Genomic DNA, 15,408 nt, shown 5'->3' with positions numbered 1-15,408 from the left:
AGGACCTCTTGTGAGTCCGCACGGGTAGGTACCACCACTCTGTCTATTTCTGCCGTGAAGCAGTAATGTGTTTCGGTTTGAAGGGTGTGGCAGCCGTCGTAACTATACTAAGACCTTAGAACTTATATCTCAAGGTGGCGCATTTACGTCGTAGATATCTATGGGCTCCAGTAACCACTTAACACCAGGTGGGCTGTGAGCTCGTCCACCCATCTAAGCAATATTTTTTTTTTTTTTTTATGAAAAATGATAATATGAAGTGAAATGAAATGAAGTTGATTAATATGAAGCATGGCATGGCACGAAACGAAATTAGATGAGATGAAATATAATCTCAGTAAAATTGTTGTCATTTACTGAGACTTTTTCAGTGGACTTTTTGGAGGATCCTGAGAAGCTACGCCCAGCGGCTTTGCTTCATTTTGCCACATTTGTGCACTTTCACAGATATTAAACAGTTAATAAACCACCGTTATTACACATTTAAACCTGAAGAAACACTAAATAGACAAAATAAATCACACAATTTCACTCCTCGCGATCCCGCCAAAAAGTCCCAAAAACTATTACATCCCATAAAGACCACTGTATGTGTATATTATATGTACAAACCCAATATAGTGTGAACCATTTTATGTTCATATTCATGTATTCTAGGCCGGATTTTATCGCGAAATGTGTCCCTATCATTGTTTAACGTGAAAAGAAATAAGCAACCGTACCAAACAGTATTGTCTGAATGCCGAAAACAGTGTATGAATACAATACAAAGGGATCGTTAAGGCCTATTTGAAGCCATTATTGGCCTCTAGGCTTTGTCATGCACGCATAAATCTGTGAAACGTGTTTACATATATATAACAGAATTTCAATAAAAAAGAACTTACTTACTAACTTACCGTCTTTAATAAAGTAAAATGAGAATATTATAAATGTAACCGAAGTCAAAATGATGTTACGCGCTGGAGTTCAGGATAAATAAAAATTCTACCGGAGTACAACTTAAAACTGTATTCGCACTTAGAACACTTAAAAACACTTTAAAATTCTCAATTAGCTTCTTCCGCTTCGCTTCAGGTGATCCGTTCGCTGTTTCGCTTCGAGTAGTTTAGATTACTGACTACTGCGCGCCATCTCCGCAACGCTTTTATATACGACATCCCTCGAATTGTCGAGAACATTCCTCACTAGTCGAGTACCTGTGTGTTTCCGCTATCTGACAATAGATGGCGTTGTACTTATCGATCGTTGTAAATGCTACTAAATAAGCTACTTATTGTAAAGATATATCTATTGTTTTTTACAGAGTATAATGTAATTACATATTAATACAAACATTTTGAAACACTGAGATAATTAGACAAAAAAAAAACTATGCAGGTCGCAAGCGGTAGATTTGAAACATGCCGAATTATTTTTAAAAATTTTTTTTTTGCAAATAATATCCTACGAATTTATACATTTGTCTCTTATTAATAACTTCATTGCGTTTCATTCCTTAGTAGAAGTGACAACTTCAGTAGGATGGACGAATGTGTAAGCTTACCTAACTCTTTTTAGTGTCGCCTTTTGAGAGTTATTTCCTGTTCATTGAATTTCAAATAACTATGTTGCTGTTTCAGTACAAAGACCTTTTTCTTTCGATTCGATCGATTGAGAGAGATACTGTGTATTACCTAACCCACTAAATGTAAAGCTGTTACTAAAATTATTTATTGGTACCATAAGGCAAATTTTGGCATTGATGAAGACCATGGGCGACGGTAACCACTCACCATCAGGTCTGGCCTTATGCTCCTCTGCCTACAAGGGCAATAAAAAAAAACGACGTTACTCTGTTTGAGAAATGAACGATGAAACAAGAGTGGTGTTCATCATCAGTCTATAGTAGTCCACTGCTGGAAATAGGCCTCTCCAATTGCTCGCCACGGAACACGATCCTCGGTTTCTCTCATCCAGCTCCTACCAGCCACTCTGCACAGATCATCACTCCAGCTGAGGGCGTCCTGCACTGACTTTACCAATTCGCGGTCTCCCCTCAAGAACGCGTTTATCCCAACGGTTATCGGTTCTTCGGATAATATGGCCAGCCTCACCTGCAGGCCTCATTCTCGAAGTTGTTTTTAGCCAACTGTAATGTCTGCCCGAGGTAAATAAATTTTTGAACAGCTTCGAGAGAACTACCATATACGGCAATCGGTTCCAGCTTAACATATTGGTTAAACATGATCTTAGTTTCATCCGGAGACCGATGCGCTTAGAAGAGTCAGCTAGGCTGTTCAGCATCTGTTGCAAATCCTGCAACGTTTCGGCCATGACGACGACGTCATCTGCAAATCTTAAGTGTGAAATGTATTCGCTGTTTATGTTAATGCCACGTCCTTTCCAGTCCAGCGTCTTAAGCATGTACTCTAATGCATTTGTAAACAATTTGGAGGATATAAAATCCCCTTGTCTCACTCCGCGATGCAGAGGGATGTGTTCAGACTGCCGGTTCTGGATTTGGACGGTCATAGTCGCAGCGCTGTAAAAAGAGAGAGAGAAGGGGTCGTCGTACTCCCTTGTGGGGGCACGGAGCGGGCCTCGGGGAAACCCCTCTGCTCGGGCTGAATCTCCGTGCCTAATGAGGAAGGGGTGATGCACTGCAGGATTTTGTGTGGCAGGCTTGAGGTAGTGATGGGTGGGACTCTCCTTCTTCTTCACTTCTTCCTTCTACTCTCCTCTTCTTTCTTTCGTCTTCCATTTCATCACTTGAATATATCCTTGAATTCAAGTTTACTTGGCAACGCAAGAGTAGCAAGAGTGGTGTTGCCAATTTACTACTTTTAATATTTTTTTATATTTCTTACATTGCAACACATTCGGCAAGTTTCTTTAGAAAAAACGGTACGTTCCCCCGAAAATCAATAACGGTGAGCTCTTTTCACACGATAGGGCGCGTCAAGTATAAGGCCACAAACGCTTCAAAAAGTAACTTTACTGCCCTAGTACACAGCTCCTATTCAGGGGTCAGTAACGCTCACGGTCGTCAAAAACGACAGGTACACACACAGCCAAGCGCTGCCTACCGTTTAGTACTCTTAAACAGCTTTGGAGAAAGTTTAAAGCATTCAGGAGACTGTTTGGAGCGAAGTTAATTCCATAGCCGGATCTAAAGCTAAAAAAAAAGATCTTTTTAAGCGCGCAGTGGATGAATTATGCTTTAATGGCGAGCTTGAGATAGTTTTAATTTTCTTAATTCCATTATTAGCTATTTCATCTTACATTAACATACCATTCCTTGCGAGAGCAGTTGTGTTATTCCAACATGCGGTACACGATGCGAAGGCAGACTAAAATAAGGCCTATGCTGGCCTAAATCCTATAAAAGGGTTCTGGCAAGTTCACGTTTCGAACGAAATTCTACTTTCGGCGCTCTAGCACGGAGATTATCGCCACAAAAGCCATTATCGAGTCTCTTAGCGTTGGACACACACACGTGCCATCGATTTTGCTTAAGCTCGATATTCAAATGGGTGTCGTTATTCGTTTCCGCTTAAGGAGATGAGTTTTACCTGAGTCGCCTCCTAAATTTTGATGAAATCGAACGATGTCTAGTAAATTTAAATTTAAGAAAGGAGGTTTGTTTACATTATGTAATGGTGGAGACCGAACAAAGTATAAATTTGACCGTCAGATTCCTTTTTTTTCCTATCTAAGCTGATAGCCTTGAGAGGCTATGTCAGCGTAACCCTAACGTGTAGATGAACTATCGGAGCTCAAGCCAGGAGGCGTTGCTAACACTGGCCCTAGGAAGAATAATGCTTCGCAGAATATATCACCGGATCGGATACACGAGCGGATATTGTGAAGATCCGGCGAGAACCTCAGTGCGCTGTGTCTATAGGTTAGATTACTTGCCGAGCCCAACTTCGCAAGTGACGGGTTCGACGAGAATAGTGACTGGTTCTTGAGGTACCTAAAATCATCGTTACTGGGTCTCGAGGATTCGAAATGACGTGGTCAGATTCCAATGACTACCGAGGACCTGGCGAAACTATTTGTACAGTCTCACGGAATAAATAGGAAAATTGTTTATTCCGGAGTCTGATTAAAAGTAAATAAACAATGTTGGGACCATAAATGTACTGTTACATGATTAAAAGTACATTTTTGTACGACGCTATGTTTTTATTCGAATGTTTCCTGTAAAAATTCCGCCTATTTGCGCCGCAAAGTAATTACGCGTTCCGGTATGAAAAGCGAGACAGACGGCTGTTATTCAAACACAATTTGGTGGCGACATTCATTTAGTACCAGATGGGTCGTAGGCACGTTTGTCAACTGTACCTACGAAAAAAAATTCAATTTAATTAATTTGAAAATCATCAATCACGTAATAACAAGATTTTTAATATACGAAAAAAAAAACAAAATTTTCAGGTTGATCCCACGACCTCATCTATCCGTCCGGGCGTAACTGGAGTAACGGATTAAGCTACCAGTGAATAGATAGCGAAAAAAAAGCTGACTTTTCTGTTAGTTTCATTTGTTTTATTAAATTATTGAAGTTATACTTCTTTAGGCGCGTTATGAAAAATTGATGAGAGTGAAATTTTACGATGCGCGCGCACCGTGCCACAAAATTAACAGAATGAAGTTGCCCACTAAATCGCTCATTACAATACGACCGACGTAACTTGGCGAGTCTGAATATAGCCGCAGGTGAACTTTCCGAACCGTACCGAGAATTACCGAATTTATACGATGTCAAAAAAAGGGATGTCCAATATGCGTGTTTTAGGATGTTGTTTAAACGATTTTTTTTCAAATTGAATAAAAAAAAAAAAAAAAAAAAATTAATGAAAATAAGTAAAACTTCTTACGCGCGTACATAAGTACACGCACCCTTTTTTATAATATTTACTTATACCACGAACATAATATACCATATTCTATACTTTAGCATTACACTCGTAATATAATCAATAAAGTCGTCTTTCAAACGTGAAAAGCTCCCCCTTAACCGTTCATCGAACACGTTTAAAGTACTCTAGTCACAAAGGAGGTGGGACCGTCATTATTGAGCCACGTCGAGGTGCCACACGACCGCTCCCACTGAAATATTAGACTAGAATTCGATGGAGTATATCAGTATAATGAAAAAAACCTTTGAAGATTTACAAAGAACTTGCATTAAGTCTAAGCTAACCACAAAGAAACCTTTCATAGTATTTTTTTTTTTTTTTTGTTATTTAATATTGTGGAATATTGTATATATCGACGCAACGTCATTATTTAGTTAACTGAAAACAGTTAAAGTTAAATATATCCTTGATGTTACACACGTAAGCAACTGTTTAAGACGTTATTCAAGAGAATGGATGACTAAGCTAGCCCCACTTTTTATTATAAATACGAGTGACTATTGTCGCACAAAACATCTCACTGAGTTTCTCGCCGCCGGATCTTCTCAGTGGGTCTCGTTTCCGATCCGGTGGTATATTCTGGGAATTTACGGTAGGTTTGGTGGTAGGACTTCTTGTGAGTCCGCACGGGTAGGTATCACCAACCCGTCTATTTCTGCTGTGAAACAGTAATGCGTTTTGGTTTGAAGGATGGGGCAGCCGTTGTAACTATACTGAGACCTTAGAGGCTTATCTCAAGGTGGGTGGCGGCATTTACATTGTAGATGTCTATGGGCTCCCCGCTCCAGTAACCACTTAACACCAGGTAGGCTGTGAGCTAGTCCACCCATTTAAGCAATAAAAAAAAACATAGGTAACAACCGTGTCTATTTTATACCACCAATAATAGGCATAGTCAAGCCGAAAAGTCTAGCATTTTTGCGTAAATATAATAATTTTTGAAAATTTTTCCAAAAAATTCCGTTTCCTTGTTTTTTAGTTCTTTCAAAATGATTCCTATATCACTTTTTAGTGGCGCGTGAGGCGGTAACTATAATATTAATTACCAGCGGCTTAAGTTGACACATCCAGGCAATAAAAAAAATCACTGCTCTTGCTAGGGCTAGTGTTAGCAACACCTTCTGGTTTGAGCCCCGTCAGCTCACCTACACGCTAGGGTTACGCTAACATAGCCTCTCAAGGTTATCAGCCAAAGTAGAAAAAAATAAAAATAAATCTCACAAAGCATTCTGGCTCCAACAGTCGATAACTGTTATTATCGTCGTATACTCAAAACGTAATAGATGGACTTCATTGGAAAAGTGACTCTTAATTACTGTCACTATGAAAAACAATGATAATTACGAAGAGAACCGCGTCAGCAACGATCACATTTTAAAAACACCATCGAACCGGCCCATCCATCATATATTATAACGCAGAGTGCTGTTTGAAGCAGAAGAAATTGTTCTATACCTCCCTTTGTTTAACTAGTAGATAATGCCTTGATAATGAATTTCGCAAATGTACCCTTTGCACATGAAGTTCAATAAACCAATAAGCATTGACGTAGAAAATTTTCCTATTATATGCAAAAGTAAGAAGAAAATTAATAGTCTACTCTTCGAAGAATGAATTGAAATTCGATTTTAAATTAGTTTACGAATACCAAGAACTGAACTAGTGCTAGACGATTCATTAATTTTTTCTTGAATACGAAGCATTTGTAATGCCATACAAATTTTCCGTTCAAACAAGTTCAAGTTTTGCAAACTGAAGTTTATTAATGACAAGAGTTTTGTTTGTGCATTCTGGATTCTCACATTTACAATATGCTTAGTAATAATTGAGCAAAATAATATGGAATTTGTCTCCACAAAGGATCTGGTTGTCTTTTTTTGTTGATTTTATAGACTCTCGTCTTTCTCACGAGTCACCTGATGGTGAGTAGTTGCTCATGAGTATCAGCAATGCCCAGGAATACAGCCAAGCCGTTGCTTACCGTGGAATATTCTCTCCAAGCATCTGTTGAAGAAGGGCGTGTTATAGACCTCGAGAAGCACCGTCGTCGTGGCCTAAAGGATAAGACGTCCGATGCATTTGTATGTAGCGATGCACCGATGTTCGAATCCCGCAGGCAGGTACCAATTTTTCTAATGAAATACGTACTCAACAAATGTTCAAATTGACTTCCACGGTGAAAGGAATAACATCGTGTGATAAAAACCAAACCCGCAAAATTATAATTTGCGTAATCACTGGTGGTAGGACCTCTTGGGAGTCCGCACGGGTAGGTATCACCACCCCGCCTATTTCCGCCGTGAAGCAGCAATGCGTTTCAGTTCAAAGGGTGGGGTAGCCGTTGTAACTATACTGAGACCTTAGAACTTATATCTCGAGGTGGGTGGCGCATTTACGTTGTAGATGTCTATGGGCTCCAGTAACCACTTAACACCAGGTGGGCTGTGAGCTCGTCCATCCATCTAAGCAATAAAAAAAAAGGTACATATGCTGTAACTGAGAAATTTTCAATTTGATCTTGTTAAATTTGAAGTACATTTTTCCTCATCATCATTTGACTCTTATAAAGAAGTGATTGGTTATAAAATAACTATTTCAAACTTCGCTTAAAGCATTTACCGGAAACATCGATTTTCCTATTACATTATCGTTTCATTCCTAAATATTCACACGAACACAGCTTCTAATTACTCAAGCAAATTAATCTGTGAAAATAAAACATTTCACCGATGAAATAACCCTGTCGCATAGCCGTAACAAGTCCACCGTTGCGTTGAAGCCTTCCGTTTAATTAGTTCCCGTATAAACCGTTTGGAATGGAGTCATGAATGCGGAGAAAGTAGGGCAGAGGGTTCGCAAGCGACCCGACAAGCTCTCTTCTAGCGACCACTGCGATTCCCTATAGAAAAAAAAACGGCAAATCAATTCACATGTAACGGATATTGGTTTTGTGATTGAAACCGAACGTAACTTTTTTCAGGTACCGAATTTCTCGTGTAGCTTTTGTTATTCAAACAAAGCTCTATGTAATTTCTTACGTGTTTGTTTACAGTCAATCGTAAAAAAATGTTTTCATTGTTCACAAATTACTAATATAGATATAATATCTAGTTATATATTGTTAGGAACATTATATTTATTAACATCATTTAAGTATATACAGCAGTCTTGAAACGATTAAGATCATTTTTATGTAAATTGTATTACTATAAAAATAGACGTAAAATTTATAACAAATTCTATCGAAGTATGATTAAAAATATTCATTTAGAGTAAATCCTCATGCTCATCATTTATGTAAATCTATACTAATATATAAATCTACGGTGGTTTTTACGTATGTTCCGTTATAACTACTGAACCGTGTATCCGATTGACTTGAAAATTGGTATCCATGTATAAAATACTTGTACTTAATGAATAGGTTAATATTTATATGAGTGTTGGACTCCCTACACCAGTTGCGGGGGCGTTAATGATGAAAGTCTTTGTGGGGGTGAGAAATAATAATGTTATTATAAATGCCCAGCGAAGCGAACGGGTACAGCTAGTATTGTTATAAAAGTAGTCAGACTATTCACTCGAATAATAGAATAATAGAATAATTCGTGATTAGTTCGTGAATAGTTTCATTACTATTATAAACTTTTGTTCACATCCGCTCTGGGAAATTCGTTGAGCGACACACGCAAAGACCGGCATCATAGATAATACACTTATGACCGGCATTACTGATTAAGCGTCTATTGAAGCAGGGCTTCTTCTCGAAGTATATTCTATATAACGCGAAGTCTATATGAAATTGTTGTTGTTGTCCTTCTTCAAACGAGGCTTGTGGAGAGTATTAAGCGGTAGGCAGCGGCTTGGCTCTGCCCCTGACATTGCTAAAGTCCATAGGCGACGGTAACCACTCACCATCAGGTGGGCCGTATGCCCGTCTGCCTACAAAGGCAATAAAAAAAAAAAAAAATGAAGTATAACTAAACATTGTTTGAATTTTTCAGTGAAAGCCAAAAGTATATAATAAACTTTGCTTGTAGTAGGGTTATTTTGAACTCGCGCAGGTACAACCACGTTATGTATTTTTGCCATAAAGCAATTATACGTTTTGGCTTTGACTAGAACGGTTAGTATAAAATGCAATTGAAACTTTAATTCCATGTGTCAAAGTAGGAGTAGATACCGATATTGATATGATGGTATCCAGTTAACACCAATCGCGAGCTTCGTTTACTTGAGTAGACTTTTGTTGACAAAAGCGAATTAAAAAATATATAGTTTTAAAACTCGCCACGGTCAGGGCCACAGTGCCTCTGCCAAGAACGGAGCGACGAAAAAGAAGATGTTTCAATACTACGTATATCTGTGATACCCAATGTATGGGGAATTAATATTTTGGGCCAGATGACAGTGTAAAATTTACCTCTAATTGTTTATTATATATATACATATATTGGTATATACAAACATTGGTATATTGTAGTCACCAAAAGTGTACTACTTACTGCACATCCAATTTCTTATTAAGAAATCACCTATGTTACCACTCAATTGAAATGATCCTGAGAAATCAGTGTGGGTAAAGCAAATTGAAAAAAGTGGATACATTAATATTAACCTCAGTCTTCGATAACCCTGAACAATAAAGAATAAATAAAAATCAAAACAACAACAAAAAAAGTTTTGTTATTGTCCTTGTAGGCAGACGAACATACGGCCCACCTGATGCTGAGTGATTACCGTCGTCCATGGACTTCGGCAATGCCAGGGGTAAAATCCAAGCTGCTGTCTACTGTTAAGCTCTCAGGAAAAACCGAGGAGGGGAGCTCATTCTAAAGCCGGATGGTATGTGGCAAAAAAGATCGCTGGAAACACACTGTGGATTAACGCAGTGGCTTCAGGTAGTATGGATGAACTCTATTCTGGGGGCAGGCAGTGCGATGGCAAAAATGATTTTTTTTTATTGCCTTTGTAGGCAGACGAGCGTACGGCCCACCTGACGGTAAGTGGTTACCGTCGCCCATGGACTTCAGCAATGCCAGGAGCAGAGCCAAGCCGCTGCCGCATGATAGGATCATCTCAAACAATTCATCAGAGCACTCCCCATGGAACATAGGGTACAAAATACAGAGAGAACCGAAATCCCTACGTAGACCCAGAGGTTCCAAGCGAATTATTTTCATTTTTATTATTTTCACAAAACCCTAATAAGAATTATCTATCCCCTATCTTCGAATATGTAAAATGTTTTAATATTAAATTACTGGAATGCTTGAATTCTGCAAACATATGCAAAGACAAACACATTTGCACCGAAGTTTGCATTGAAGTCTTTGCTCAAATATACTCTGCGAGCTTTTCACTTCTCCGTAATACTTTGTACCAACTCTCGTGTCTGCCAGCTACAGTTTCATTACTTGCAATGTTAGTTTTCGTAAGAAATACAAAAGGGTGTTTGGTTTAACATTTTAAAAGCACGCTTTAAGTCATTCATGCTTTTTAGTATTATACGAGCACAAACTATACAGAGCTTAGCTTTTATATATTATAATGTAATGTTTTTCATCATAATAACGTTAGACCTCACACATCTTTAGCCACTCAGCAAAAATTAAGAGAGCTTGGCTGGGAGGTGTTAATGCATCCGCCGTATAGTCCTGACCTTGCAACCTTGAGATTTCTACCTGTTTCGGTCTCTTCAGAATCCTTTAGGCAGTGTCAGGTTAACATCACGAGAGGACTCTCAGGCGGGTACCAATGTTTCTAATGTAATACGTACTCAACAAATGTTCACGATTGACTTCCACGGTGAAGGAATAACATCGTGTAATAAATATCAAAGCCGCAAAAAATTTAATTTGCATAATTACTGGTGGTAGGACCTCTTGAGAGTCCGCGCGGGTAGGTACTACTACCCTGCCTATTTCTGCCGTGAAGCAGTAATGCGTTTCGGCTTAAAGGGTGGGGCAGCCGTTGTAACTATACTTGAGACCTTAGAAAATATATCTCAAAGTGGATGGGTGGTTTACGTTGTAGATGTCTATGGGCTCCAGTACCACTTAACACCAGGTGGGCTGTGAGCTCGTCCACCCATCTAAGCAATAAAAAAAGGACTGCCTAAACTAATTGTCGCGGAATTATTATTTTCGGATCATGTCCCTACCTACAAGATGGCAAAAAGTTTTCGAACAAAATGGAACCTACATACTTTAGTTAAATGTAAATAAGCTATATTAAAAAATGTTGTGAATTTTCCTTAAAAATGCGAAGAAACCTTTTCCCTAACCTATTATGTATGTATGTATGTATGGTGGTACTGAAGTGGCACTAAGCTGGATATATATGCCGTAGCCCCAACGATCGTTGAAGCAGACGTCTTCTTGAGTGGAGACCAGCAAACGTAGCTTGAGATGACGCTGGCTTGTTGGTGCGATGACCTTCGAAGGGCTGCCCGCAAGAAATGAATGAGGAGAGCCGAAGACTGGGTTCAATGGTGTAAATTGGGAGAGGCCTGTGCTTAGTAATAGTCGACTAGGGCCTAATAATGACGGCGGGATGGATGTAATATGCTATACGTTTGCATTGCGTTGACCATCCTTTTGACTAAAGGCGTAGTAGGTGTGTGTGTGTTTACTTAATTATAGTTTCATTTCAAATAGGGTTAAAGAAAAATAACATAATCCGCAAACTTAATAAAAATATAATAATGCCACATAGCACGATTTCGTTTCCAGTAAAATAATTCAATCCGACTCCGATGTTTTAGGAGTGTGGGGTCACTTAATACTGAGATTCGACTTCGGTTTCATGCCTCTGGAGAGGGTGGTCACTTAGCACCGGGTAGGCCGTGAGCTCGTCTAACTAATGGTGCCATAAAAGGCATGTACTAAGTCATGTAGTTAAATTGAAAGAGAATCAGAAGTAATCTCTAAGTATTGTAATCGCTTTCTTGCCTTAACGACCAACCGTGATAAAATTGTTACATGCAGATAATAAATTTGATGAAAAAGAAAGTAGTAAAATTCCAAATGAGACACCGAAAGATCAGCAATAGACGTTAGTGTTATGTCTGATAACACTAAACGTCTATTGCTGACCTCAAAAATTTTTAGAATAAAGAAATTTTATCAAAGTTTTTTTCATTATTGTGCATTATTTGCAAATAATTATAATACAGTTTAATAACGGCATCTAACACAAAAAATGTAAATCTTGAAATATTACCTTCGAAATTAAAATATAAGCTGTTTGAGACATGGCAATTTTTCCACATACAATATAAAAGCGTACGCTGAAACAGAATGGAAATATATACATACGTATATGGGTATATTGTACATATTTCAGGAAGCTTAATAAATATAAAAAAATATGAATATGCGAACAGAAAAGTATTGCGCTGTGTACAGAACCTTATAAAATACTTTCGCGTCTGACCGATTCACCCACGGATCATTCGTTTATTGAAAAAGGTCTAAAGAAAGATTAGAAATTTATTGGAAAGGTCTGAGCTGCAGATTGGAAATCTTATGAGCTGCACCTTTTCGTGACCTCTGGCTGCCGTCGGGAAAATTTAAATTTAATTACCTTATAAATGAAACGGTAATAAATTTGAGTTTTCAAATAACATTTTCAACAAAACAAAAACATTTTCTAAAAATTTTGCGAATACATCCAAAATGTTTGCAATTGAAAAGTAAAGTATAGAAGAAGAAGAATTGAAAAACGCACAAAATTATTTTCGATGCTGTTTTATTTATGGCCTTTGTAGACGTACTAACGTACGGCCTACGTGATGGTGAGCGGTTAACGTCGCTCATGGAAATCAGCAATATCATTAGCACAGCCAAGTCGCTGCCTATCACCAAGTACTTTCTGCAAGCCTCATTCGAAAGATAACATGTTATAGCGCTCTAGAAACAACGTTTAGGGGACTTCCAGAGCCGGGCGGTACTTGGCAAAAAACATATCTGGAAACATACTGTTAATGATGCAGTGTTTCCAGATATTATTAATGAGCTCTGAAATGGTGGCGGAAGGGGCGGAACGGAAAGAAAACAGGAAGTGGAGAAACCATCTCGAAAAAGTCCTCAGAGCACTCCCCACGGAGCGTAACGTAACACAGAGAGAACCGAAGTCTCTCTGAGACCCAGAAGTTCCAAAAGATGGGTGATTTCCTTTTAGTTTTTTTTTTCTCAAATCATAAGTTTTTCCTAATGCCGTTGTGATACTCATGGATACCATTCATTTTTCAAGTACCATTTTTTTTAAATATTTGAATAAAATATGGTGATCATTTTATCTGAGCTGTAAATAACTTTTATAAAGATCTAGACCGATCTTTAACTCTCAGACACAGCCCACTGAGTTTCTCGCCGGATCTTCTCAGTGGGTCGCGTTTCCGACCCGGTGGTAGATTCTGCGAAGCACGACTCTTGCTAGGGTTCGTGTTAGCATCGTCGTTAGGTTTGAGCCCCGTGAGCTCACCTACTAGTTAAGGTTCCGCTGGAATAGCCTCTCTAGGCTACCAGCTTAGGTAGAAAAAAAGAAGTCCGATCTAGATCTAGATATTTAATCTAGAAACACAAAAAAATCACTTACAGTCCATTAAAACGATATAAATTCGTTTAAAAATGTCCAATGGAATTTTTCAGTTAAAACTGTAAAAAAATACTCATTGTTTAGTATCCCGTGTTCATATCGTTATAAAAGGTAGCCAGTATTTCATGTTCTTCATAAAATCTCATGTTATATATTATATATGTGTACAGAACTAGCATAGCACAACAATGAAAGGAAATTACTTCAGCAAATAGCTTAGTTCGGGTATTGATTAGACCAATTTAGGTTTGTTTGGTTCTGATATTGACAGCTAAATTGGACGTTTGATCATAGGAATAATCTGTCCACTTCGTAGCTATTCGGACGATATTCGTACACTGCTAATAATATTATTGAATTTATTTCCTCTTTTGAATCAAATATAATACTGAATGAACGACATCAAAAGATAATATTTGCTTAACAGATATTACGATCTCTGAGGGGCGATCTCCAAAGATATGATAGAGTTCATTCAAAAAGTACACGTATCGTAGCCGAGGTAATTTTGTAATAGATTCACTTTTATCATTTATTTATACCTCGGCACTGGACTGTTTCATTTTGAAGATGGATGATCGAACTCACGGCCACCGCTCTAAAATGGATTTAACCAAGTCCATGGGCATTTCAAAGCGAATGTAACCATCGATCTTATCCTGATATTATGTTTAATTGGAAAACGAGCTCATGGTCTACTAGGTGTTAATTGGTTACCGAAATACATAGATATAAACAACGCAAATTCCGCCGCTCGTCTTAAGTCATGAGGTCTAAGCCTCAGTTCTATTGTACAACGGCTACCCCGCCCTTCAAGCCCTAACACATTACTGTTTCATGTCAGAATTAGCCGGAGGGTGATTGTGCCTACCCATCCGGGCTCACAAGACCCTACCTACCACCCTACCACCAGTAATTACAAATACTAATTAAAACAATCACAACGCTGCTGTCTTTTCTCCGGGGAATCCCCTAAACGCCTTTACGACGCCCACTGGAAGAAGTGGTGTAGTACTATTCTAGTGCACCGTACAGCTGAAGTACTTGAAAAAATTCATAATTCATTAAACGCCTTCAGAAACGAGGGAGGAAGTTAATAAATTACTGTATTTTTTTTTCCAAAATATTTATTTGCTAAGTTGTCTTAGTGTAAAGAGCAATCAAGTTTTTTCACAAGAACTGTTCCTAAATCTTAGTTTTTAAGCACTTCTGTAATTTTACGACACTCAGAAATTTTTTTTTAAATGTACGAATGAATATTCATCAGTTAATCCCCAAATCACTAAACTATGTTTAAAGTGCCTCCCTTATCGGAGCTATAAATTCTGAACTATCTAGGTCGTTAAATATCGTTCAATAAATGTAGGTCTTCTCCGGACATCGATTCGCTCTCGAATCATTCATCAATGTTAGAAGCGGACCGGTCACACGCTAAAGTATGTCCCAGAAATCTTCAAAAATAAGCATCCCATAGAATACTCCGTCCAAAATGTATTTAAATAAAGCACAGGCCAAGGTTGTGAAACCGAGCAGTGATTCAGACTACCTCTTGTTGAAAAATCGAATAGAAACTAATATTCACATGCTGCTATACATATATTAGGTTTAAATATAAATATATTCCATAAATAAACGGATTGTGGACGTAAAATTAGTTAGTTAGTATTAGAAGGAGGCGTGTACATGTAATTAAAAGGATTCACTGGTGGTGTGGCCTAGTTATGATTCTTCGTGGGAGGCTATTTTAGGTGCGAAGTAAAATATATGTTCCAGTTTTGAAGCCTTTGAGAGCCATTATATATTCAATACAGTTGTTTATTGTGTGACGTGTGCTCTTTAAGAGCCATAAAATGTTAATACTAGGCACCATAAGTTGGAAATCGGTGGTCTAGAGTTTAAG

The sequence above is a fragment of the Bombyx mori genome, chromosome 22 (genome assembly GCF_030269925.1).
Source record: "Bombyx mori chromosome 22, ASM3026992v2".
In the NCBI taxonomy this organism is placed as follows: domain Eukaryota; kingdom Metazoa; phylum Arthropoda; class Insecta; order Lepidoptera; family Bombycidae; genus Bombyx; species Bombyx mori.
The sequence above is the reverse complement of the archived record's forward strand: the minus strand, read 5'-3'. Positions refer to the sequence as shown.